Genomic DNA, 25,316 nt, shown 5'->3' with positions numbered 1-25,316 from the left:
ATCTACTTGTACTTACATTTTCTCAACTGCTCTCTGTTCTCAAATAGTTTAAAAAAAAAAAAAAAGTTTGGCAGAGCATGCCAGCAAAAAGAATAACCTAGCCAGATTCTAACCAAATCATCAAATAGAAGCTGTGTTTCTTTAGGACCTCACAGGTCCCACCCCACCTTTTTTAAAAAAATTTTTTAATTTAATTTAATTTTTTTATACAGCAGGTTCTTATTAGTCATCCATTTTATACACATCAGTGTATACATGTCAATCCCAATCGCCCAATTCATCACACCACCACCCCCACTCCCCGCCGCTTTCCCCCCTTGGTGTCTATACGTTTGTTCTCTACATCTTTATCTCAACTTCTGCCCTGCAAACCAGTCATCTGTACCATTTTTCTAGGTTCCACATATGTTCATTAATATACGATATTTGTTTTTCACTTTCTGATTTACTTCACTCTGTATGACCGTCTCTAGATCCATCCAGGTCTCTACAAATGTCTCAATTTCGTTCCTTTCTATGGCTGAGTAATATTCCATTGTATATATGTACCACATCTTCTTTATCCATTCGACTGTCGATGGGCATTTAGGTTGCTTCCATGACCTGGTTATTGTAAATAGTGCTGCAGTGAACATTGGGGTGCATGTGTCTTTTTGGATTAGGGTTTTCTCTGAGTATATGCCCATCCAGTAGTGGGATTGCTGGGTCATATGGCAGTTCTATTTTTAGTTTTTTAAGGAACCTCCATACTGTTCTCCATAGTGGCTGTATCAACTTACCCACCAACAGTGCAAGAGGGTTCCCTTTTCTCCACACCCTCTCCAGCATTTGTTGTTTGTAGATTTTCTGATGATGCCCATGCCCATTCTAACCAGTGTGAGGTGATACCTCACTGTAGTGTTGATTTGCATTTCTCTAATAATTAGTGATGTTGAGCAGCTTTTCATGTGCTTCTTGACCATCTGTATGTCTTCTTTGGAGAAATATCTGTTTAGGTCTTCTGCCCATTTTTGGATTGAGTTGTTTGTTTCTTTAATATTGAGCTGCATGAGCGGTTTATATATTTTGGAGATTAATCCTTTGTCCGTTGATTCATTTACAAATATTTTCTCCCATTCTGAGGGTTGTCTTTTTGTGTTGTTTATGGTTTCCTTTGCTGTGCAAAAGCTTTTAAGTTCCATTAGGTCCCATTTGTTTGTTTTTGTTTTTATTTCCATTACTCTAAGAGGTGGATCAAAAAAGATCTTGCTGTGATTTATCTCAAAGAGTGTTCTTCCTATGTTTTCCTCTAAGAGTTTTATAGTGTCCGGTCTTACATTTAGGTCTCGAATCCATTTTGAGTTTATTTTTGTGTATGGTGTTAGGGAGTGTTCTAATTTCATTCTTTTACATGTGGCTGTCCAGTTTTCCCAGCACCACTTATTGAAGAGACTGTCTTTTCTCCATTGTATATCCTTGCCTCCTTTGTCATAGACTGGTTGACCATAGGTGCATGGATTTATCTCTGGGCTTTCTATCTTGTTCCATTGATCTATATTCTCTTTTTGTGCCAGTACCATATTGTCTTGATGATTGTAGCTTTGTAGTATAGTCTGAAGTCAGGGAGTCTGATTCCTCCAGATCTGCTTTTTTCCCTCAAGACTGCTTTGGTTATTCGGGGTCTTTTGTGTCTCCATACAAATTTTAATATTTTTTGTTCTAGTTCTGTAAAAAATGCCATTGGTAATTTGATAGGGATTGCATTGAATCTGTAGATTGCTTTGGGCAGTATAGTCATTTTCACAATATTGATTCTTCCAGTCCAAGAACATGGTATATCTCTCCATCTGTTGGTATCATCTTTAATTTCTTTCATCAATGTCTTTTAATTTTCTGCATATAGGTCTTTTGTCTCCCTAGGTAGGTTTATTCCTAGGCATTTTATTCTTTTTGTTGCAGTGGTAAATGGGAGTGTTTCCTTAATTTCTCTTTCAGATTTTTCATCATTATATATAGGAATGCAAAGATTTCTGTGCATTAATTTTGTATCCTGCAACTTTACCAAATTCATTGATTAGCTCTAGTCGGTTTCTGGTGGCATCTTTAGGATTTTCTATGTATATTATCATGTCATCTGCAGAGAGTTAAAGTTTTACTTCTTCTTTTCCAATTTGTATTCCTTTTATTTCTTTTTCTTCTCTGATTGCCATGGCTAGGACTTCCAAAACTATGTTGAATAATAGTGGTGAGAGTGGACATCCTTGTCTTGTTCCTGATCTTAGAGGACATGCTTTCAGTGTTTCACCATTGAGAATGATGTTTGCTGTGGGTTTGTTGTATATGGCCTTTATTATGTTCAGGTAGGTTCCCTCTATGCCCACTTTCTGGAGAGCTTTTATCATAAATGGGTGTTGAATTTTGTCAAAAGCTTTTTCTGCATCTACTGAGATGATCGTATGGTTTTTCTTGTTGAATTTGTTAATATGGTGTATCACATTGATTCATTTGCGTATATTGAAGAATCCTTGCATCCCTGGGGTAAATCCCACTTGATCATGGTGTATGATCCTTTTAATATGTTGTTGGATTCTGTTTGCTAGTATTTTGTTGAGGAGTTTTGCATCTATATTCATCAGTGATATTGGTCTGTAATTTTCCTTTTTTGTAGTATCTTTCTCTGGTTTTGGTATCAGGGTGATGGTGGCCTCATAGAATGACTTTGGGAATGTTCCTTCCTCTGCAATTTTTTGGAAGAGTTTGAGAAGGATGGGTGTTAGCTCTTCTCTAAATGTTTGATAGAATTCAACTGTGAAGCCATCTGGTCCTGGTCTTTTGTTTGTTGGAAGATTTTTAATCACAGTTTCAATTTCATTACTTGTGATTGGCCTGTTCATATTTTCTGTTTCTTCCTGGTTCAGTCTTGGAAGGTTATACCTTTCTAAGAATTTGTCCATTTCTTCCAGGTTGTCCATTTTATTGGCATAGAGTTGCTTGTAGTAGTCTCTTAGGATGCTTTGTATTTCTGTAGTGTCTGTTGTAACTTCTCCTTTTTCATTTCTAATTATATTGATTTGAGTCCTCTCCCTCTTTTTCTTGATGAGTCTGGCTAATGGTTTATCAATTTTGTTTATCTTCTCAAAGAACCAGCTTTTAGTTTAATTGTTCTTTGCTATTATTTTCTCTATTTCTATTTCATTTATTTCTGCTCTGATCTTTATGATTTCTTTCCTTCTGCTAACTTTGGGTTTTGTTTGTTCTTCTTTCTCTAGTCCCTTTAGGTGTAAGGTTAGATTGTTTATTTGAGATTTTTCTTCTTTCTTGAGGTAGGCTTGTATAGCTATAAACTTCCCTCTTAGAACTGCTTTTGCTGCATCCCATAGGTTTTGGATCGTCATGTTTTCATTGTCATTTGTCTCTATGTATTTTTTGATTTCCTCTTTGATTTCTTCAGTGATCTCTTGGTTATTTAGTAACGTATTGTTTAGCCTCCATGTGTTTGTGTTTTTTACGTTATTTTCCCTGTAATTCTTTTCTAATCTCATAGCGTTGTGGTCAGAAAAGATGCTTGATATGACTTCAGTTTTCTTAAATTTACTGAGGCTTGATTTGTGACCCAAGATGTGATCTATCCTGGAGAACGTTCCGTGCACTATTGAGAAGAAAGTGTAATATGCTGTTTTTGGATGGAATGTCCTACAAATATCAATTAAATCTATCTGGTCTGTTGTGTCATTTAAAACTTGTGTTTCCTTATTAATTTTCTTTTTGGATGATCTGTCGATTGGTGTACGTGAGGTGTTAAAGTCCCCCACTATTATTGTGTTACTATCGATTTCCTCTTTGATAGCTGTTAGCAGTTGCCTTATGTATTGAGGTGCTCCTATGTTGGGTGCATATATATTTATAATTGTTATATCATCTTCTTGGATTGATCCCTTGATCATTATGTAGTGACCTTCCTTGTCTCTTGTAATATTCTTTATTTTAAAGTCTATTTTATCTGAAATGAGTATTGCTACTCCAGCTTTCTTTTGATTTCCATTTCCATGGAATACCTTTTTCCATTCCTTCACTTTCAGTCTGTATGTGTCCCTAGGTTTGAAATGGGTCTCTTGTATACAGCATATATATGGGTCTTGTTTTTGTAACCATTCAGCAAGCCTGTGTCTTTTGGTTGGGGCATTTAATCTATTCATGTTTAAGGTAATTATCGATATGTATGTTACTATTACCATTTTCTTAACTGTTCTGGGTTTGTTTTTGTAGGTCCTTTACTTCTCTTGTGTTTCCCACTTAGAGAAATTCCTTTAGCATTTGTTGTAGAGCTGGTTTGGTGGTGCTGAATTCTCTTAGCTTTTGCTTGTCTGTAAATCTTTTGACTTCTTCATTGAATCTGAATGAGATCCTTGCTGGCTAGAGTAATCTTAGTTGTAGGTCCTTCCCTTTCATCACTTTAAGTATATCATAACACTCCCTTCTGGCTTGTGGAGTTTCTGCTGAGAAATCAGCTGTTAACCTTATGGGAGTTCCCTTGTATGTTATTTTTCGTTTTTCCCTTGCTGCTTTCAATAATTTTTCTTTGTCTTTAATTTTTGCCAATTTGATTACTATGTGTGTTGGCATATTTCTCCTTGGATTTATCCTGTAAAGGGCTCTCTGCACTTCCTGGACTTGGATGGCTCTTTCCTTTCCCATGTTAGGGAAGTTTTCAACTGGAATCTCTTCAAATATTTTCTTGGGTCCTTTCTCTCTCTCTTTTCCTTCTGGGACCCCTATAATGCAAATGTTGTTGCATTTAATGTTGTCCCAGAGGTTTCTTAGGCTATCAGCATTTCTTTTCATTCTTTTTTCTTTGTTTTGTTCCGCAGCAGTGAATTCCACCATTCTGTCTTCCAGGTCACTTATCCGGTCTTCTGCCTCAGTTATTCTTCTATTGATACCTTCTAGTGTATTTTTCATTTCAGTTATTGTATTGTCATCTCTGTTTGTTTGTTCTTTAATTCTTCTAGGTCTTTGTTAAATATTTCTTGCATCTTCTCAATCTTTGCCTCCATTCTTTTTCTGAGGTCCTGGATCATCTTCACTACCATTAATCTGAATTCTTTTTCTGGAAGATTGCCTATCTCTACTTCATTTAGTTGTTTTTCTGGAGTTTTATCTTGTTCCTTCATCTGGTACATAGCCAGATGAAGCCTTTTCATCTTGTCTATCTTTCTGTGAATGTGGTTCTTGTTCCACAGGCTGCAGGATTGTAGTTTTTCTTGCTTCTGCTGTCTGCCCTCTTGTAGATGAGGCTATCTATGAGGCTTGTGCAAGTTTCCTGATGGGAGGGACTGGTGTTGGGTAGAGCTGGCTGTTGCTCTGGTGGGCAGAGCTCAGTAAAATTTTAATCCATTTGAATGCTGATGCGTGGGCCTGGGTTCCCTCCCTGTTGGTTGTTTGGCCTGAGGCGACCTAACACTGGAGCCTACCCAGGCTTTTCGGTGGGGCTAATGGCTGACTCTGGGAAGGCTCACGCCAAGGTGTACTTCCCAGAACTTCTGCTGCCAGTGTCCTTGTCCTCACAGTGAGACAGAGCCACCCCCCGCCTCTGCAGGAGACCCTCCAACACTAGCAGGTAGGTCTGGTTCAGTCTCCTATGGGGTCACTGCTCCTTCCCCTGGGTCCCGATGTGCACACTACTTTGTGTGTGCCCTCCAAGAGTGGAGTTTCTGTTTCCCCTAGTCCTGTCGAAGTCCTGCAACCTAATCCCACTAGCCTTCAAAGTTTGATTCTCTTGGAATTCCTCCTCCCATTGCCAGACCCCCAGGTTGGAAAGCCTGACATGGGGCTCAGAACCTTCACTCCAGTGGGTGGACTTCTGTGCTATAAGTGTTCTCCAGTTTGTAAGTCACCCACCCAGCAGTTATGGGATTTGATTTTACTGTGACTGCGCTCCTCCTACCGTGTCATTATGGCTTCTCCTTTTTCTTTGGATGTGTGGTATGTTTTTTGGTGAGTTCCAGTGTCTTCCTGTTGATGACTGTTCAGCAGGTAGCTGTGATTCCGGTGTTCTCGCAGGAGCGAGTGAGAACACGTCCTTCTTCTCCGCCATCTTGAAACAATCTCACAGGTCCCCTTTTAATAGGCCCTTTCATATGTCATTCTGCTTCTAGAATACTAAGACCACTCTGACGTCTCATTAGCCAAGAACATTTTCTCTGTTAAAGCCTTGTCAACTAACACTTCAAAGCAAGAGTTTAAGGCATTAATATTTTCAGGAGTAATTGCATTTTATTAGGGGGATGTTTGAAAAGGAATAAATCTTTATAACTCAAAGTAGCAATGTATAATGGAGGGGATTTTAGGTGATGACCTATAAGTGCCATTCGCAAAGTTCTTTTTAAGGTGTATATTTGGAAAAATACTTTCTTTTCGCAGCTTATCACACTAGATAAGTTGATGCCAACTTAATTGAACCGATCTCTCCCCTCTCTGAATTAAGGCTTCTTCCTATAATCTGCCTCTGCCTATTATTTTCTTAAAATCTGTGATGATCCAAAAGCTGAATCCAATGGGTACTTGTTAGCACCCATCCAATTTGACACCTCCTTGCTAATCTTTCCCTTTTGAAACTGCCTTTCCTTGGTTTCAGCATATTCTTCTCTTGATTCCATTTCCCCTTCTCCCAATAGTTTTTTTTTTCCATTTTCTTGAGCTTTTTCTCTTCTTCTCACACAGTAATGTTGATACTTCTCATATATAAGCAAGCCTCTTTTCTATTAGTTATGGAGTTTCTCCTTTTTATTTCCTCCACTCTTTTGTCTTTAGCTATTATTTCAGTGCCTACCACTCCCTGCCAGTTCATCCTCTAGAGTTTCAGGAATCCTTCTGGACATTGCCACTTGGATTTTCTTAATATGTAAGTGAAATAAGCCCAACATCAAGCTCATTATCTCCTACTTGAATCTTCTCTTGCATTTTCTCAGTTAGTGACATCACCATTTATTCAACAACCTTCCACTCCTAAACTTCCCTGATAACTCATGTATCCTTGAACTCTCACTTCCACATCCAGTTGACTGGATGTTGCTGGTTCTCCTAAAATTAATTCAACAACTTGTCTCAATCCTCATTTCTTTTTTTTTCCCCCACAAGGGCCACATTTATTTATTTATTTTTTATAGGAGTATAATTGCTTTACAATGTTGTGTTAGTTTCTGCCACACAGCGAAGTGAATCAGCCATATGCATACACACATCCCCTCCCTCTTGGACCTCCCCACCATCCCACCCAACTAGGCCAACACAGAGCACTGTGCTGAGCTCCCTGTGCTATACAGCGGGTTTCCACTAGCTATCTCTTTTACACATGGTAGTGTACTTATGTCACACCTAATCTCCCAATTCATCCCACCCTCCCCTTTCCCCACTGTTTACACACGTTATCTTTTAGTTTAAACCTTCACCTCCCCTAACCTATCTTATTGCAAAAACCTACTAAATATAGGCAAAGTGCCTCAGTTGTTCTCTTTCAGCAGTGATGCTTTTGTCACACTGCTGCCAGATGTGATCATTTGCTTCTTCATTTAAAATTATGATGGCTTCCTATGCTTATGAGACAAAGCAGGTTTTTCATTCATTCATTCAATTAATATAGTGAATACCTACCGTGAGGCTGACACTGAATAAATACTGGTTAATGAAGTATAATATTCTCTATGTTTTTCCTCTACTTAATAATCTAATTCCAATGTAATTCTATGGATTAATTTTTTTCTTCCCAACACATCCTCCCCCCATGTCTATACCTCCCACTGGTTCATTCTTTGAAAGGTATTCTGTACTCCAGCTATTCAGATATATTATACATCCTGCTAAGATATCATGCTGTATTATCCTGGTGACTCCTGCTTGTTGAGGGACAATTCTCCATGGATCACTTGCATTTTTGCATTTCTTGTGAGCAGAGGCACTCACTGCCTTTGTTCTGGATTATCTTTTCCAGGATGTTTGTATGGCAAGCAGTCTTGGAAGACTGGATAGTGTCTTCCTCTGGAGCAAAGGGCCGGCATGTTTATTGCCTGTTGTAAAAAAAAGTTGGGCTCCCTAAGCTCGGGGTTTCTCCCCTGTAATGCAGCCCACTGTATGTGCAAGTGTTACCTGGCCCTTGTTGGGTCACCCGTGGGAAGTGGGACCCAGGAACTGGTATTAGAAAGTGCTAACAGTCTGACTATGATAGCTGTGAGTAGTAAAGATCTTTCTGTTTGATTAAGGAATTTCATGTTTTTTGCCAGCTTCTATGAAACTGTTGCAAGATAATTTGTTAGTTTGCTAATAGGATAAAATCTCAACACTTTGCAAGTCTTGACACTATTCATCTTTCAAGATCCAGCTTAAATATGTCCTCTTTGATGAAAACTGTGCTGATTCTTCCAGGAAAACATTTTTGCAGATCTGTGATTTTCCAGAGTGTTGCCTTTAGAGTAATTGACACACCATGTTGTGACTATGCTTTCCAAGTCTGTCTCCTTGCTAGATTAGTAGCCCTTTAGAATCAGATACTAAGTCCCAGTTACCTGCATCTATGGAATGCACATTAATATATCCAATAAATACTGATGAATCAATGGATATAATTTTCTTTCTTTTCCTGATTTCATCCTAGTCATTCTTATCTTCTTTCTAATATCTGAAGTATTGAGGAACTTATTTAAATTTTCCTTTCAAAGCAACATCCTCCTACTGTCATTATGTAACCACTGGAAAAGATGACTTCTATACACTCTAGCCCAATTAGAAATTTCCCCACTCTAGAAATGTGTGCTTGTTTGAATTGCTTCTCCAGTTGTGATATAAGGCCAAATTCCCAAGAATACAGAAAATAACTTCTTATTGAACATCCTTGGTTCCAATATTTTATATAAAAGTGGCTTTATCTTACTGTATATTTCCTTGTACCTAATTGATACTCTCTTGTTAAAATGTTTGCATTTTTCTTTTCAACCCTTAAGATGTTATAAACCACAGCTTGACATTAACTGAATGTCTTCTTGACTCTTATTCGTGATCTGGGACATCACATTGTGATCAGGCTGTTTAGTTGATACTGTTAGTAACTATTCTCTGAGTTTTCCACCATCCAGTCTTCTATTATTCAGGCAACATTTTCTACAGTACTGGTTTTTACCTAATTATCTTTTAGAATTTGCCATAAAAAGAGTTAGAAAACCATATGTAGGAGAATGGTGGACAGGGCAATAGAAAGGAACAAGTTTGAGTATTAGTCAAGATAGTACAAGCCTATGCTTCATAGCACACAAACCACCAAATATCACTGGCTTGACTCAGTGGGTCCAGGTGACTCTCCAGGAAAACTTATCTTCCATACAGTAACTTGACATTTGAACCTACTTAGGCCTTGAGGCTCTCTTTTCTCCTCATCTTAGTAGAATGTCTCAACAGGGGAAGAGTGAATGGAGAGTTCATAACTTCTTCAAATCCCACTGGCCAGAGGTAATCATAGGGCCCCATCAAACTACAAAGGCAGAGAATACTGGTAATCATTACTAATGAGAACAGAAGTAAATTTATCTAAATTTTGAGAGAAAGGGTTCAATCATGTGAAAGTACATCAAGTTTGAGAGGAAATGAATATTAACTAGGTACCTACTGCAGAAGTCCCCCAATTTTTTTTGATTTATGACGTCCTCAGAATTCCTAGACCAAAGTAAATAACTGTACTGTCGATTTGAGTGGTTAGGTCCAAACAACTTAAAATGTATTTATATACTAACAACTTAGTAGTTTTTTGAGAAAAAAATAATACACATAGTTGAAGGAAAAAAAATTTTTAGTCTTAACCAAGTCACTTACCAACATGTGTGGGCCTCTTGGGCACTGCGTACCTCTCAGACATTGAAATCAGATCACTACCTTCATTTCCTGTTCTACATTGATTTCATGCTTATTTGCTTTTTGTCCAGCAACCAACAAAACTCAGCTTCACAAAGATATGATGTCACTGAAAGGAATGTAGTAAGATCTAATGTTGAAACAGTGGACTACCTGTAGCTAGTAGTTCACACAGTGGCTGACAGATTTCAAATATTGCTGTGGTTCCCTTGAAAATTTAAAATATCACATGCTGCCTCTATAAATGTGCTACAGTCCCTTGGGGTGCCATGGGGCTATTGTCCTAGGTACTATATATAGATCACTTACTTCTCACAATAGTTTGGAAAGTAGATGTTATTATTGCCAAGTTGGATGAGAAAACTAAGATCTGAAAAGGGCATGAATTTACCCCAAACCTCCTACTTAGTAATTAGCAGAGCAGAGGCTTGAACCCAAGCCTTCTGGCTCCAGACCCCATTGCATCATGCCATGTGTCATGGGATTTGCAGGATTAAGGTTTTCACAGCTTCCTCTCCCTATGACCTTTCCTGAGTTTCAAGCAACATTGAAATGACTATTTTTTTAAACATGTGGAAGTGCTTGAAGCTCATGGAAATGATTTTAAGTCATGTCTACATTTTTAGTTTTAAGGCACACCTGCTAGAAAATAAATTCTCTTGAGCAGAGATTAAAGAACTTTAAAATGGTCTTAATATAACCCAAGGAAGATTGTTTAAGCTTTGAAATCAAGACAGTACATTTCTAATTAACTTGTAATTATTTACTGCTAATTTTTAATATGACGTTCAGTATGGACCACATATCACTCTTTTTCCAGCTGTCAGGACAGTCCCTAAACTAAACCTTCTTCACCAGCTGTTGCCTAATTTAATATGGTCCATTTTGGAATGTTTCCAACTCTGCCTGCACATAATTTCTAAGTCTCAACAGACCTGTGCAAAAATGAACCATAACTATAATCTTTCATGTTACTCATAGTTCTATTTAATTATCTGAAATACTACCTGATAAATAGTGCAATCAGAAGAATTCCAGTTTAACAGTAACTACTTCCACATCACTTTTTTGCTGTCATCTAATTTGAAACAGGTTTTGGATTACTACCTCTAAATTATGTAAACTACTAATCAATGATTAAGAATCTTCAGGCTGCTCCCTTTTTTCTTTTTTTATGTGGTTCCTAAGTGTCAATAAATTCAGGCCTAGTCAAATAAAATTTTTTTCTTCCCTAGACTTTTTAGACCTTTATTTTCTACTGAGTTTGTTGAGCAGACAAAAGATAGGTGGTTAGAACCAAAAAGAGTAAATCCATACAATAGAAAATTATTTTCAAATCAAATGTCTCCTAATATAGAATTAAAAGTACATTTGTATTAAATGCCTCTGACAGATTATAGTTCAGAGAATTATCTGAAGGTAAGTGGAAAAACTGTTCTTCATTTAAAACAAAATTCGTCAGTGAATGAAAAGAGAGTGACGTTTATCAAGTACTCTGTAAATGCCAGGCATTCTCATTTATTATTTTGTTTGAACCTGAACACAACAGTGGGAGGTCATTGTTATTACCTTCATTTTGCAGATGAGGAAACTGGAAGCTGAGACTTTGAGGAAATCTCCTAAGTTTACAAATGAATATTACTTAGAGCTCACATTCAAACTCAGGTGGGTCTGACATCAACATTGCAACATGGCTTTTGCCCACAAAGGTGTGCTGCCTCTAGATCAAGATATGTGGGGATGGGCTTGTGTCTTTTATCATTCAGAATATGAAAACATGATATTAATTTTTTAATTTATCAAATATTTATTGAGTGCTGCAATATGACTGGCACTTTTCTAGGAGTTAATTGTGCTAATTGTGAATATTGACATTTATTAAGTTGTATAACTTATTTGCATCTTCTAAAAGTCTGATTTATTTTTAACTCTTCTGTTGTTTGACATTAAGGATCTCAAGGGATCCCAGTGAGTTGGTGATTATCTACAGTATTGAAAAAATGTTGGACTTGATCCCAAGAGAACTGTGAATTCGTGTTGGTTTTTCTACTTGGTACCTTGGTGGTCAAGAGACAATTTCTATGTCCTGGCTCTGTTTTTTCATTTGCATAATGAGAGGAATGAAATGTCTGATCTCTGAAGTTCTTCTGAGTACTGATATTCTAAGCATCCTCATGTTTTATAGGTCATTCACAATGATCCATGTGATATCTGAAAGAAATGCCTTTGGATTTGTCTTTGGGAAGTATAAATGAGGTACAGTGAATGAAACCTTTAAAGCACTATGCCAATTGTATTAGTTTTCTATTGCTGTGTAATGAAATACAACAGATTTTGTGGCTTAGAATAATACGTATTTGTTATCTCACAGTTTCCATGGGTTAGGAGTCTCAGCATGGTTTAGCTGGGTCTTCTGCTCAGGGTCTCACAAGGCTGCAGTCAAGGCTAATTCATTTCTGGGGCTTGGTCTTTTTCCAAGCTCTGGTTGTTGGCAGAATTCCTTTTCTTATGGTTGTAGAATGGAGGTCTCCATTTTCTTTTTGGCTGTCAACCAGAGGCAGCTCTCAGCCCCTAGAGGTTGCTGGCAGTTTCTTGCTCTGTGGCTCCCTCATAAGCCCTTTCAAAACCTGGAAGCTTACTTCTTCAAGCCAATGGGAAGGAGTCTCTCCCTCCTGTTTGCTAAGACTAAGTCTTATATGACCATACTAAGTTGAATAGTGTCCCCTCAAATTCATGTCTACCTGAAACCTTACAAAGTGACCATTTTTAAAAATGGGTCTTTGCAGATGTAATTAGTCAAGTTAACATGAGGTCATACTGGAGTAGAGTAGGTCCTAAGCTAATAACTGTTGTCCTTGCAAGAAAATAGAGGCATACAGACAAACAGAGGGAAGACAGCCATATGGCAGCAGAGCCAAAGATTGGGGTTTGGCTGCTATAAGCCAAGGAACACTAAGGATTTCTGGTAACCACCGAAGCTAGAAGAGGCAAGGAAAGAGTCCTCCCCTAGAGCCTTCAGAGAGGTCATGGACCTACAGGCACCTTGATTGCAGACTTTTAGCCTCCAAAACTGTGAGAAAATACATTTCTGCTATTTTCTGAGCCACCAAATTTGTGGGACTTCATTATGGCAGCCCTAGAAAACTAATACAATAACATGATGTAATCACAAGAATAACAATATCCCATTACCATTGCTATATAACATAACCAAATCAAGGAAGTGACTGACATTCTATCATCTTTGCTGTTTCTGTTGGTTGGAAGCAAGTCACAAATTCCTCCTACACTGAAGGGGAAAGAATTATACAAGGTAACTCATTGGGATCACCTTAGGATGTACCTGCCACATCAATGCAGGTTTATCTTATTTTGTGAGAGTGGACCCTTCTATTATGTAGGAATTGAATTAAACAGCCCTATCTAACTTTCTTTACCATTTCTAATTATTTTAAAATTATCTGAAAAGATATTTTAATAAAAAGATTCATTGTGACTAATATTTTTTTTAATGATGGCTCTTTAAAGTCTACCACTCAGTATTTTCTATGCTCTTAATTGTATTTTAAAATGGATTTGTTGATACTTTGGCTACAAGTTATTCTGAAGATGAAAGTTAGTCAATCCTTTGAAAGTATAAAAAAGAGAAACAGAGAAATTTATTAGCTAAACACTACCCTCTTAAAAAATCATTAATGGGGAGGACCTTCAAGATGGCAGAGGAGTAAGATGTGGAGATCACCTTCCTCCCCACAAATACATCAAAAATACATCTACATGTGGAACAACTCCTACAGAACACCTACTGAACACTGGCAGAAGACCTCAGACTTCCCAAAAGGCAAGAAACTCCCCATGTACCTGGGTAGGGCAAAAGAAAAAAGAAAAACAGTGACAAAAGAATAGAGATGGGACCTGCACCTCTGGGAGGGAGCTGTGAAGGAGGAAAAGTTTCCACACACTAGGAAGCCCCTTCACTGGTGGAGACGGGGGGTGTGCGGGGGGGAAGCTTCAGAGCCACGGAGGAGAGTGCAGCAACAGGGGAGCAGAGGGCAAAGCGGAGAGATTCCTACACAGACGATCTGTTCCGACCAGCACTCACCAGCCTGAGAGGCTTGTCTGCTCAACCGCTGGGGTGGAGTGGGGCTGGGAGCTGAGGCTCGGGCTTCGGAGTTCAGATCCCAGGGAGAGGACTGGGGTTGGCTGCACGAACGCAGCCTGAAGTGGGCTAGTGCACCACAGCTAGCCTGGAGGGAGTCCGGGAAAAAGTCTGGACCTGCCTAAGAGGCAAGAGACTATTGTTTCAGGGTGCGTGAGGAGAGGGGATTCAGAGCACCACCTAAACAAGCTCCAGAGATGGGCGCAAGCCGTGGCTATCAGCGTGGACAACAGAGACAGGCATGAAATGCTAAGGCTGCTGCTGCAGCCACCAAGAAACCTGTGTGCAAGCACAGGTCACTATCCACACCTCCCCTCCAGGGAGCCTGTGCAGCATGCCACTGCCAGGGCCCCATGATCCAAGGACAACATCCCTGGGAGAACACACGGCGCACCTCAGGCTGTTACAACGTCACACCAGCCTCTGCCTGCTGCAGGCTCCGTCCCCCCGGCGTGAGTGAGCCAGAGCCCCCTAATCAGCTGCTACTTTAACCCCGTCCTGTCTGGGTGTGGAACAGACATCCTCAGGCGACCTACATGTAGAGGCAAGACCAAATCCAAAGCTGAACCCCAGGAGCTGTGCGAACAAAGACGAGAAAGGGAAATTTCTCCCAGCAGCCTCAGGAGCAGCAGATTAAATCTCCACAATCAACTTGATGTACCCTGCATCTCTGGAATACCTGAATAGAAAACAAATCATCCCAAAATTGAGGCAGTGGACTTTGGGAGCAACTGTAGACTTGGGGTTTCCTTTCTGCATCTAATTTGTTTCTGGTTTTATGTTTATCTTAGTTTAGAATTTAGAGCTTCTTATCATTGATTTGGTTGCCCTCTTTCTTATTTTTTTAATATGTATATATATTTTTTCCTTTTTCTCTTTTTGTGAGTGTGTATGTGTATGCTTCTTTGTGTGATTTTTGTCTGTAGAGCTTTGCTTTAACCATTTATCCTAGGGTTCTGTCTGTCTGGTTTTTTTTGTTTGTTTGTTTGTTTTTAGTGCATGTTATCATTGGTGGATTTGTTTATTGCTTTGGTTTCTCTCTTCTTTCTTTTTTTAATTACTTTTTAATTTTTAATAATTTTAAATTTTATTTTAATAACTTTATTTAAATTTAATTTAATTTTCTTTCTTTCTTTCTTTCTTTTCCCTCCCTTTTCTTCTGAGCCATGTGGCTGACAGGGTCTTGGTACTCCAGCTGGGTGTCAGGCCTGAGCCTCTTAGGTGCAAGAGCTGAGTTCACAACATTGGTCCACCAGAGACTTCCCAGCCCCATGTAATATCAAATGGTGAAAGCTCTCCCAGAGATCTCCATCTCAACACTAAGACCCAGCTCCACTCAACGACCAGCAAGCTACAGTGCTGGACACCCCATACCAAACAACTAGCAAGACAGGAACACAATCACACTCATTAGCAGAGAGGCTGCCTAAAATCATAATAACTTCACAGACACCCCAAAACACACCACCAGACACAGTCCTGCACACCAGAAAGACAAGATACAGCCTCATCCATCAGAACACAGGCACCAGTCCCCTCCACCAGGAAGCCTACACAACCCACTAAACCAAACTTAGCCACTGGGGGCAGACACCAAAAACAATGGGAACTATGTACCTGCAGCCTTCAAAAAGGAGACCCCAAATGCAGTAAGTTAAGCAAAAAGAGAAGACAGAGAAATATGCAGTAGATGAAGGAGCAAGGTAAAAACCCACCAGACCAAACAAATGAAGAGGAAATAGGCAGTCTACCTGAAAAAGAATTCACAGTAATGATTTAAAATAAATGATTTAAAGTATCATTCACAATAATGATAGTAAAGATGCTCCAGAATCTTGGGAATAGAATGGAGAAAATACAAGAAACGTTTAACAAGGACCTAGAAGAACTAAAGCACAAACAAACAATAATGAACAGTAAATTAAATTTAGAATTCTCTAGAAGGAGTCAATAGCAGAATAACTGAGGCAGAAGAACGGATAAGTGACCTGGAAGATAAAATAGTGGAAATAACTACCACAGAGCAGAATAAAGAAATAAGAATGAAAAGAATTGAGGACAGTCTCAGACACCTCTGGGACAACATTAAATGCACCAACATTTGAAATATAGGGGTCCCAGAAGAAGAAGAGAAAAAGAAAGGGACTGAGAAAATATTTGAATAGATTACAGTTGAACTTCCCTAATATGGGAAAGGAAGTAGTCAATCAACTTCAGGAAGTGCAGAGAGTCCCATATAGGATAAATCCAGGGAGAAACATGCCAAGACACATACTAATCAAACTATAAAAAATTAAATACAAAGAAAAAATATTAAAAGCAGCAAGGGAAAAGCAACAAATAACATACAAGGGAATCCCTATAAGGTTAACAGCTGATTTCTCAGCAGAAGCTCGGCAAGCCAGAAGGGTGTGACAGTACATATTTAAAGTGATGAAAGGGAAACACCTACAACCAAGATTACCCAGCAAGGATCTCATTCAGATTTGATGGAGAAATTAAAACCTTTACAGACAAGGAAAAGCTAAGAGAATTCAGCACTACTAAACCAGCTTTACAACAAACGCTAAAGGAACTTCTCTAGGCAGGAAACACAAGACAAGGAAAAGACCTACAAAAACAAACCCAAAACAATTAAGAAAATGGTAATAGGAACATACATATTGGTAATTAACTTAAATGTAAATGGATTAAATGCTCCAACCAAAAGACATAGACTGGCTGAATGGATACAAAAACAAGACCCCTATATATACTGTCTACAAGAGACCCACTTCAGACCTAGGGACACATGCAGACTGAAAGTGAGGGGATGGAAAAAGATATTCCATGCAAATGGAAATCAAAAGAAAGGTGAAGTAGCAATTCTCATGTCAGATAAAATAGACTTTAAAATAAAGACTATTAAAAAAGACAAAGAAGGACACTACATAATGATCAAGGGATCAATCCAGGAAGAAGATTTAACAATTTTAAATATTTATGCACCCAACATAGGAGCACCTCAACACATAAGGCAAATGCTAACAGCCATAAAAGGGGAAATTGACAGTAACACAATAAGAGTGGGGAACCTTAACACCCCACTTTCACCAATGGACAGATCATCCAAAATGAAAATAAATAAGGAAACACAAGTTTTTAATGATACTTTAACAAGATGGACTTAATTGATATTTATAGGACATTCCATGCAAAAACAACAGAATACACTTTCTTTTCAAGTGCTCATGGAACATTCTCCAGGATAGATCATATCTTGGGTCACAAATCAAGCCTTGGTAAATTTAAGAAAATTGAAATCATATCAAGTATCTTTTCTGACCACAACACTGTGAGACTAGGTATCAATTACAGGAAAAAGTCTGTAAAAAATACAAACACATGGAAGCTAAACAATACACTACTAAATAACCAAGAGATCACTGAAGAAATAAAAGAGGAAATCAAAACATACCTAGAAATAAATGACAATGAAAACACGATGACCCAAAACCTATAGGGTGCCACAAAAGCAGTTCTAAGAGGAAAGTTTATAGCAATACAATCCTACCTCAAGAAACAAGAAACATCTCAAATAAACATCCTAACCTTACACCTAAAGCAATTAGAGAAAGAACAACAAAAAAACCCCAAAGTTAGCAGAAGGAAAGAAATCATAAAGATCAGTTCAGAAATAAATGAAAAAGAAATGAAGGAAAGAATAGCAAAGATCAACAAAACTAAAAGCTGGTTCTTTGAGAAGATAAACAAAATGGATAAACCATTACCCAGAATCATCAGGAAAAAATGCGAGAAGACTCAAATCAACAGAATTAGAAAAGAAAAAGGAGATGTAACAACTGACACTGCAGGAATTCAAAGGATCATGAGATAGTACTACAAGCAACTATATGCCAATAAAATGGACAACCTGGAAGAAATGGAGACATTCTTAGAAAGGTACAACCTTCCAAGACTGAACCAGGAAGAAATAGAAAATATGAACAGACGAATCTCAAGCATTGATATTGAAACTGTGATTAAAAATCTTCCAACAATCAAAAGCCCAGGGCCAGATGGCTTCACAGGCGAATTCTGTCAAACATTTAGAGAAGAGCTAACACCTATCCTTCTCAAACTCTTCCAAAATATAGCAGAGGGAGGAACACTCCTGAACGAGGCCACCATCACCCTGATACCAAAAGCAGAAAAAGATGTCACAGAAAAAGAAAACTACAGGCCAATATCACTGGTGAACATAGATGCAAAAATCCTCAACGAAATACTAGCAAACAGAATCCAACAGCACATTACAAGGATCATACACCGTGATCAAGTGGGATTCATCCCAGGAATGCAAGGATTCTTCAGTATATGCAAATCAATCAATGTGATAAACCATATTAACAAATCGAAGGAGAAAAAACATATGATCATCTCAATAGATGCAGAAAAAGCTTTTGACAAAATTCAACACACATTTATGATAAACACCCTCCAGAAAGTAGGCATAAAGGGAACTTACCTCAATATAATAAAGGCCATATATGACAAACCCAAGGCCAACATCGTTCTCAGTGGTGAAAAACTGAAACCATTTCCAGTAAGATAAGGTTGCCCACTCTCATCACTATTATTCAACATAGTTTTGGAAGTTTTAGCCACAGCAATAAGAGAAGAAGTAGAAATAAAAGGAATCCAAATTGGAAAAGAAGTAAAACTGTCACTCTTTGCAGATGACTTGTTATTATATATAGAAAATCCTAAAGATGCCACCAGAAAACTAGTAGAGCTAGTCAATGAATTTGATAAAGTAGGAGGATACAAAATTAATGCACAGAAATCTCTTGCATTCCTATACACTAATGATGAAAAATCTGAAAGAGAAATTAAGGAAACACTCCCATTTACCATTTCAACAAAAAGAATAAAATACCTAGAAATAAACCTACCTAAGGAGGCAAAATACCCCTGTATGCAGAAAACTGTAAGACACTGATGAAAGAAATCAAAGACGATACAAACAGATGGAGAGATATACCATATTCATGGATTGGAATAATCAACATTGTGAAAATGACTGTACTACTGAAAGCAATCTACAGATTCAGTGCAATCCCTATCAAACTACCAATGACATTTTTCACAGAAGTAGAACAAAAAGTTTCACAATTTGTATGGAAACACAAAAGACTCTGAATAGCAAAGCAATCTTGAGAAAGAAAAACAGAGTTGGAGGAACCAGGCTCACTGACTTCAGACTATACTACAAAGTTACAGTAATCAAGACAGTATGTTCCTGGCACAAAAACAGAATATAGATCAATGGAACAGGATAGAAAGCCCAGAGATAAACCCATGCACATATGGTCACCTTACCTTTGATAAAGGAGGCAAGAATATACAATGGAGAAAAGATAGCCACTTCAATAAGTAGTGCTGGGAATACTGGACAGCTACATGTAAATGAATGAAATTAGAACACTCCCTAACTCCCTACACAAAAATAAACTCAAAGTAGATTAAAGACCTAAATGTAAGGTCAGACAATATAAAACTCTTAGAGGAAAATGTAGGCAGAACACTCTATGACATAAATCACAGCAAGATCCTTTTTGGCCCACCTCCTAGAGAAATGGATATAAAAACACAAATAAATAAATGGGAACTAATGAAACTTAAAAGCTTTTGCACAGAAAAGAAATCATAAACAAGATGAAAAGACAACCCTCAGAATGGGAAAAAATATTTGCAAATGAAGCACCTGACAAAGAATTAATCTGCAAAATATACAAGCAGTTCATGCAGCTCGATATCAAAACAACAAACAACCTAATCCAAAAATGGCAGAAGACCTAAATAGACATTTCTCCAAAGAAGATATACAGATTGCCAACAAACACATGAAAGGATGCTCAACATCACTAATTATTAGAGAAATGCAGATCAAAACTGCAGTGAGGTATCCCCTCACCCTGGTCAGAATGGCTATCATCAAAAAATCTAGAAACAATAAATGCTGGAGAGGGTGTGGAGAAAAGGGACCCCTCTTGCACTGTTGGTGGGAATGTAAATTGATACAGCCACTATGGAGAACAGTATGGAGTTTCCTTTAAAAACTAAAAACAGAACTACCATACGACCCAGCAATCCCACCACTGGGCATATACCCTGAGAAAATCATAATTCAAAGAGTCATGTACCACAACGGTCATTGCAGCACTATTTACATAGCCAGGACATGGAAGCAACTAAGTGTCCATTGACAGATGAATGGATGCAGAAGATGTGACACATATATACAATGCAATATTACTCAGCCATAAAAAGAAATGAAATTGAGTTACTTTTAGTGAGGTGGATGGACCTAGAGACTGTCATACAGAGTGAAGTAAGTCAGAAAGAGAAAAACAAATACCGTATGCTAACACATATATATGGAATCTAAAAAAAAACAAACAAAATAATGGTTCTGAAGAATCTAGGGGCAGGACAGGAATAAAGAAGCAGCCGTAGAGAATGGACTTGAGGACATGGGGAGGGGGAAGGGTAAGCTGGGACGAAGTGAGAGAGTGTCATGGACATATATACACTACCAAATGTAAAATAGGTAGCTAGTGGGAAGCCACCGCATAGCACAGGGAGACCAGCTTTGTGCTTTGTGACGACCTAGAGGGGTGGAGTAGGGAGTGTGGGAGGGAGAAGAAAGAGGGAGGAGATATGGAGACATTATGTATACGTATAGCTAATTCACTTTGTGGTACAGCAGAAACTACCACACCATTGTAAGGCAATTATACTCCAATAAAGATGTTAAAAAAAATCCCTTTGTGACTCCTAAGAGATAGCGAAATGAGTAAACAAAACAAAACAAAACAAAAATCATTAGTGCTCTTAGAGATATTGTTCAGTTGATCAGTATACCATTGAAATTCTATCATATACTCAGAGCATTGTACAAGATTATTAAGTATACCTTAGTACATCTTCACTATTTCAAATGATAAAATGACATGGACAAAGGCAAGCTGAGACTTGTGAGCCAGCAAAGTCTTTGCCCTTAGATTCCTCTATGTAGTATATACTTACACAAAACATTAGTAGATTCCTTCATATTTATTATATTTTACAGAACAGCAGTTCAGGGTTAGCAGGAACCAACAAAGTAAAGCAATGACTCTATTTAGCTATAGGTACTCTGTGGTTTTCACATTGGTTCTTGAATCCAAACTTCCACAAATACTACGAATGCAGTCAGATTTGTGAACTAATATTCCAGACACATCTCTCATATTTTCCTATGGATTTCTTTGTGGGCTGTCAGACAGACATGTGTTTTTTCTTTGGGTACTGCCATAGAACTCCCTTATGGGATAGATTTCAACCCTTTGTCAGCCTTGGGAAAAAACCATATTTCCTTATATATGAACTTATTACATATCATGTTGCATAACTATTCCGGGTGCACAGCCCTATACATTTGGAATACTCTCTAGGGTTTGAACTTTCCTTTCAGAGAAAGTTTGTTTGAAAACATATCAGTTTTTTTAAAGATAGAGGCTTACATACTTTCATACACAGTGCTGTCAAAATCAGGCTCCTAATCTATTCTTGATTCTATAAAGATCACAATTAAAATTCTCTCTCCTTGCCAAATTCCTATCTTTAATGCTCCATGAATAATCCTTTACGGTATCAGTATTTAATACAGCCAGAAAGAGGTATTAAATGTGATAACTCCAGAAAGATTATTTGTGTAATATCAAGCATGGAAAAATTAAGTACATTTTAGGTCTCTAATCTTAGAATTGCCATGTAATGTAATGAAGTAAAATTGCTTCATGTAAAGAAGTTCATATGTTTGAGTTTCTGGCTCTGGATTTTAGCAAAATGAAGTGTTCTATAGGTCCTTGCTGAAACTTAGATAAAGGCATTATTTCTCCTCTGAGTTTTCTGGATTTGTTCTCTCTGTGAGAGATGTCAGAATCCTATAGATAAAATCAGAAGCTCTGGAGTTAGTTGACCTGAGTTCAAATTTGAGCTCTGGCACTTTTTAGCCATAAAATTGGATAGTATGATACATCACAGGGAATTTGTGGATATTAAATAATGAATGTAAATTGCATAACATGAAGCTTAGCATGTAGGTAATGCTTAATATGGTAGCTAAAATGAATCAACAAAAATAAAATTTCAACTCAACACTCACTTCCAAGTGTCTCTGAAGCAAACTTAGGCTGTGAAGAAATTTGCAGATGATCTGGGGATTTTCTTTGGATGAGAATATTTTGGCACCACCCATCGTGGTAGGAAGGAACAAACATTCACTGGCCACCTATTGCACATCAGATAATATGTTAGAATACTTGCATAGATGAACTCATCAAATTCTTACCCACCCCCCAAAAAACAAACAAAAAAAACCTATGAGAGATTCTCATTTCAAAATAAGGAACTAAGCTCAAATTATAATAAGTTGCAGAGCTGTGATTTAAATCCACATCTGTTCGACTTTCTAATCCAAGCTCTTACTGCTTCACCATGCTGCCTCAAAAAGCAAAGCTCCCTGAAATTCAGCCATGTTATATGACTTCTGTGTGCCATGATGAGAGAAAAATAAAAATAGAAAGTGATGAAAATTTTTACCATACAGAAAACTTGACATTTCCTGTGAAAAGGCATAAATGAATTCAAATGGTGGACAAGCCTAGAAATTTTTGGGGAGGCTTTGAAACATAATTAAGCATATACAATCAGACATATTCTCAGACTTGCTTCTGTAGATCTTTCTTTTTTATTTCCACCCACACATACATGCATTCACACTTGCCTGGATCAGTTTGTGCCTATTGACAATCTTGGACTCAGATGCTATGAGGGTGGTTGGGAATGGTAGGTGGGAAATAATTACATTTGCATTTTGAAAATGTCACACTGGCTGCAGTATGGAGAACAGGTTAGAGAAAAGCCAGATGAATGTAGGGAGATCAGTTAGGAGGCTACTGCAGTAATCCAGGTGAAAGATGGTGATTCTTAGAGTAGATTGGTAATAATCAAGAGGGTGAAAAGTCAATGGCTTTGAATTAGAATTTAAATCAATGGCACTTTGTGATGGACTGGATGTGAGTGCTTAAGTGAGAAAGGTTCTAGAGCTCTTAGTTCTGTAAGGGTCACTAAAATAGGGAAACAGAAGTAGAATCATATTTTAGGGGAAAGATCAAAACCTTGCTTTTTGTATATGCTGGACTTGAATATGCTGAGTTTGAGACTTCCAAATGGAAATGTAGGATAGGAAGTTGAAAATAAAGAAATAAATCTCAGAGAATAGTCCTGGATGAGAGATAGAAATATGGGGGAGGGGGTGATCATAGTATATATGATGATTAAAGCTGTGGATGTGATTTTTCTCAGAAAAATACAAAGGGTGAGACTGAAAAGTTGTCTACTACCCAGGCTTTTGGAAGTCCCCCATCTGTTGGGTGGGTGGATGAAGATGAGCCTGCAAAAGGAAATACAGGAATGACCAGAGCTCGAGGAGTAAAACAGAAGTGGCTGTTGTAAGAAAAGATTTCAAAAGGAGAGACTAACACATATGATCATAGATGAGGACTGAAACATATTCATAGATTTTGTAACATGGAATGAGTTAGTGACCTTAAGATCTCTTTTAGGAACCGAATTGCAGAGGTTGAAGAGTGAGCAGAGGTGTGAAATTGGTACAGTGTAGAGGAAAAATAAAACCTGAGTTTGGTTAGGTTTTTAGAAACTGTGAAAATCAGTTAGGCTTTCTCTTTTCTTTTTTCTGCCTATTTAAGAAAAGCAAAATGTTGCCATTTTTATGGTAATTTTTTTCTTATACCCCAACCAAAAAGAAAAAAAACAAAAGAAGATAAAAGAAAGAAAGAGAACCAAATTAAAGCCAAAGGGAAATCTTCATAAGTATGTTAGAGGTAGTCTAATTCTTCCACCTAGAGATGGGGAGCTGGAATGTGGAACATAGAGACTATTCCAGGCCAATACAGAGGAATCTTCTTATTTGGGGAAGGATAGGGAAGGGGCAGGAGTGTAGCTATGATGGGGGTGGGTACTCTAGTTGGGTAAAGCATAAATCCAGTTAAGCTAAATTATCCCAGAAATGTCCTCATTGATGAGCTTGAGTTCTTGATGTTCCCAAGTCAATATTATTTTGTTTTTCTTTGTGTTTCTGATGAGATTTCACTTTTCTTTGGGGGCAATAGAGACCAATGTCTAGTTTTAAAAACGTAGAGGAAGTGAGGGTAAGGGGAGGAAGATCCCTGACAGCATAAAACTTCTCTGTCATATCAAAGTAAGGATAAGTGATTTTCAGTTAAAGGCATGTGTAATTCCACTTGATTAGTTTTTCAGCACCAATTTGGTAGAAAGCATTCTATCAGTGTTTAGGGTACTCTTCAACATGTACCTGCCTATAAGTGTTTGGTTTTTTTCTTAAGTATTTTATTTTTTTATTGAAGTATAGTTGATTTATACTATTGTATTACTTTCAGGTATAGAGCATAGTAATTCAGTTTTTTTGCAGATTATATTCCATTATAGGTTGTTAAAAGGTATTGGATATAATTCCCTGTACTTTACAGTAAATCCTTGTTGCTTGCCTATTTTATGTATAGTAGCTTGTATCTGTTAACCCCATATTTCTAATTTATCCCTCCCTCCTTCCCTCTACCCTTTGGTAACCCAAATTTGTTTTCTATATCTGTGAGTCTGTTTCTATTTTGTATATAGATTTATTTGTATTATTTTTTAGATTCCACATGCAAGTGATATTATGTAGTATTTGTCTTTGTCTGACTTATTTCACTAAGCATTATACTGTCTAGATCCATCCCTGTTGCTACAAATGACAATATTTCATTATATGTATATATATCTCTCTATCTCACATCTTCTTAAGCCAGTCATCTGTTGATGGGCACTTGGGTTGCTTCCATGTCTTTGCTATTGTAAATAGTGCTGCTATGAACATTAGGGTGCATGTATCTTTTCAAATTAGAGTTTTTGTTTTTTCCAAGTATATGCCCAGGAGTGGGATTGCTAGATCATATGGTAGTTCTAGTTTTAGTTTTCTGAGGAACCTCCATACTCTTTTCCACAGTGGCTGCACCAATTTACCTTCCCACCAACAGTATAGGAGAGTTCCCTTTTTCCACCTCCTCTTCAGCATTTATTATTTGTAGACTTTTTGGTGATAGCCATTTTGACTGGTTTGAGGTGATACCTCATTGTAGTTTTGATTTACATTTCTCTAATAATTAGCGATGTT

At 37.7% G+C, this 25,316-nt stretch overlaps 1 long non-coding RNA gene across 2 annotated transcripts in view; it reads left to right on the top strand.

The window, feature by feature from the left end:
- The window catches only part of LOC130705497 (uncharacterized), a 204,286-nt gene that overhangs the window by 25,415 nt on the left and 153,555 nt on the right, over positions 1-25,316 (top strand). Inside the window, exons 2-3 of one of the 2 annotated variants that reach the window (XR_009005758.1) lie at positions 11,456-11,538; positions 11,825-13,346. This is a non-coding gene — a long non-coding RNA (uncharacterized LOC130705497). Of the gene's footprint in view, positions 1-11,455; positions 11,539-11,824; positions 13,347-25,316 lie in introns of those variants that run through there. The other variant, XR_009005759.1, reaches the window with a different exon arrangement.

This window comes from Balaenoptera acutorostrata, chromosome 17, assembly GCF_949987535.1.
Source record: "Balaenoptera acutorostrata chromosome 17, mBalAcu1.1, whole genome shotgun sequence".
NCBI classification, from domain to species: Eukaryota; Metazoa; Chordata; class Mammalia; order Artiodactyla; family Balaenopteridae; genus Balaenoptera; species Balaenoptera acutorostrata.
Note: the sequence above shows the minus strand (reverse complement) of the source record. Positions and strands in the feature narration are given on the sequence as shown.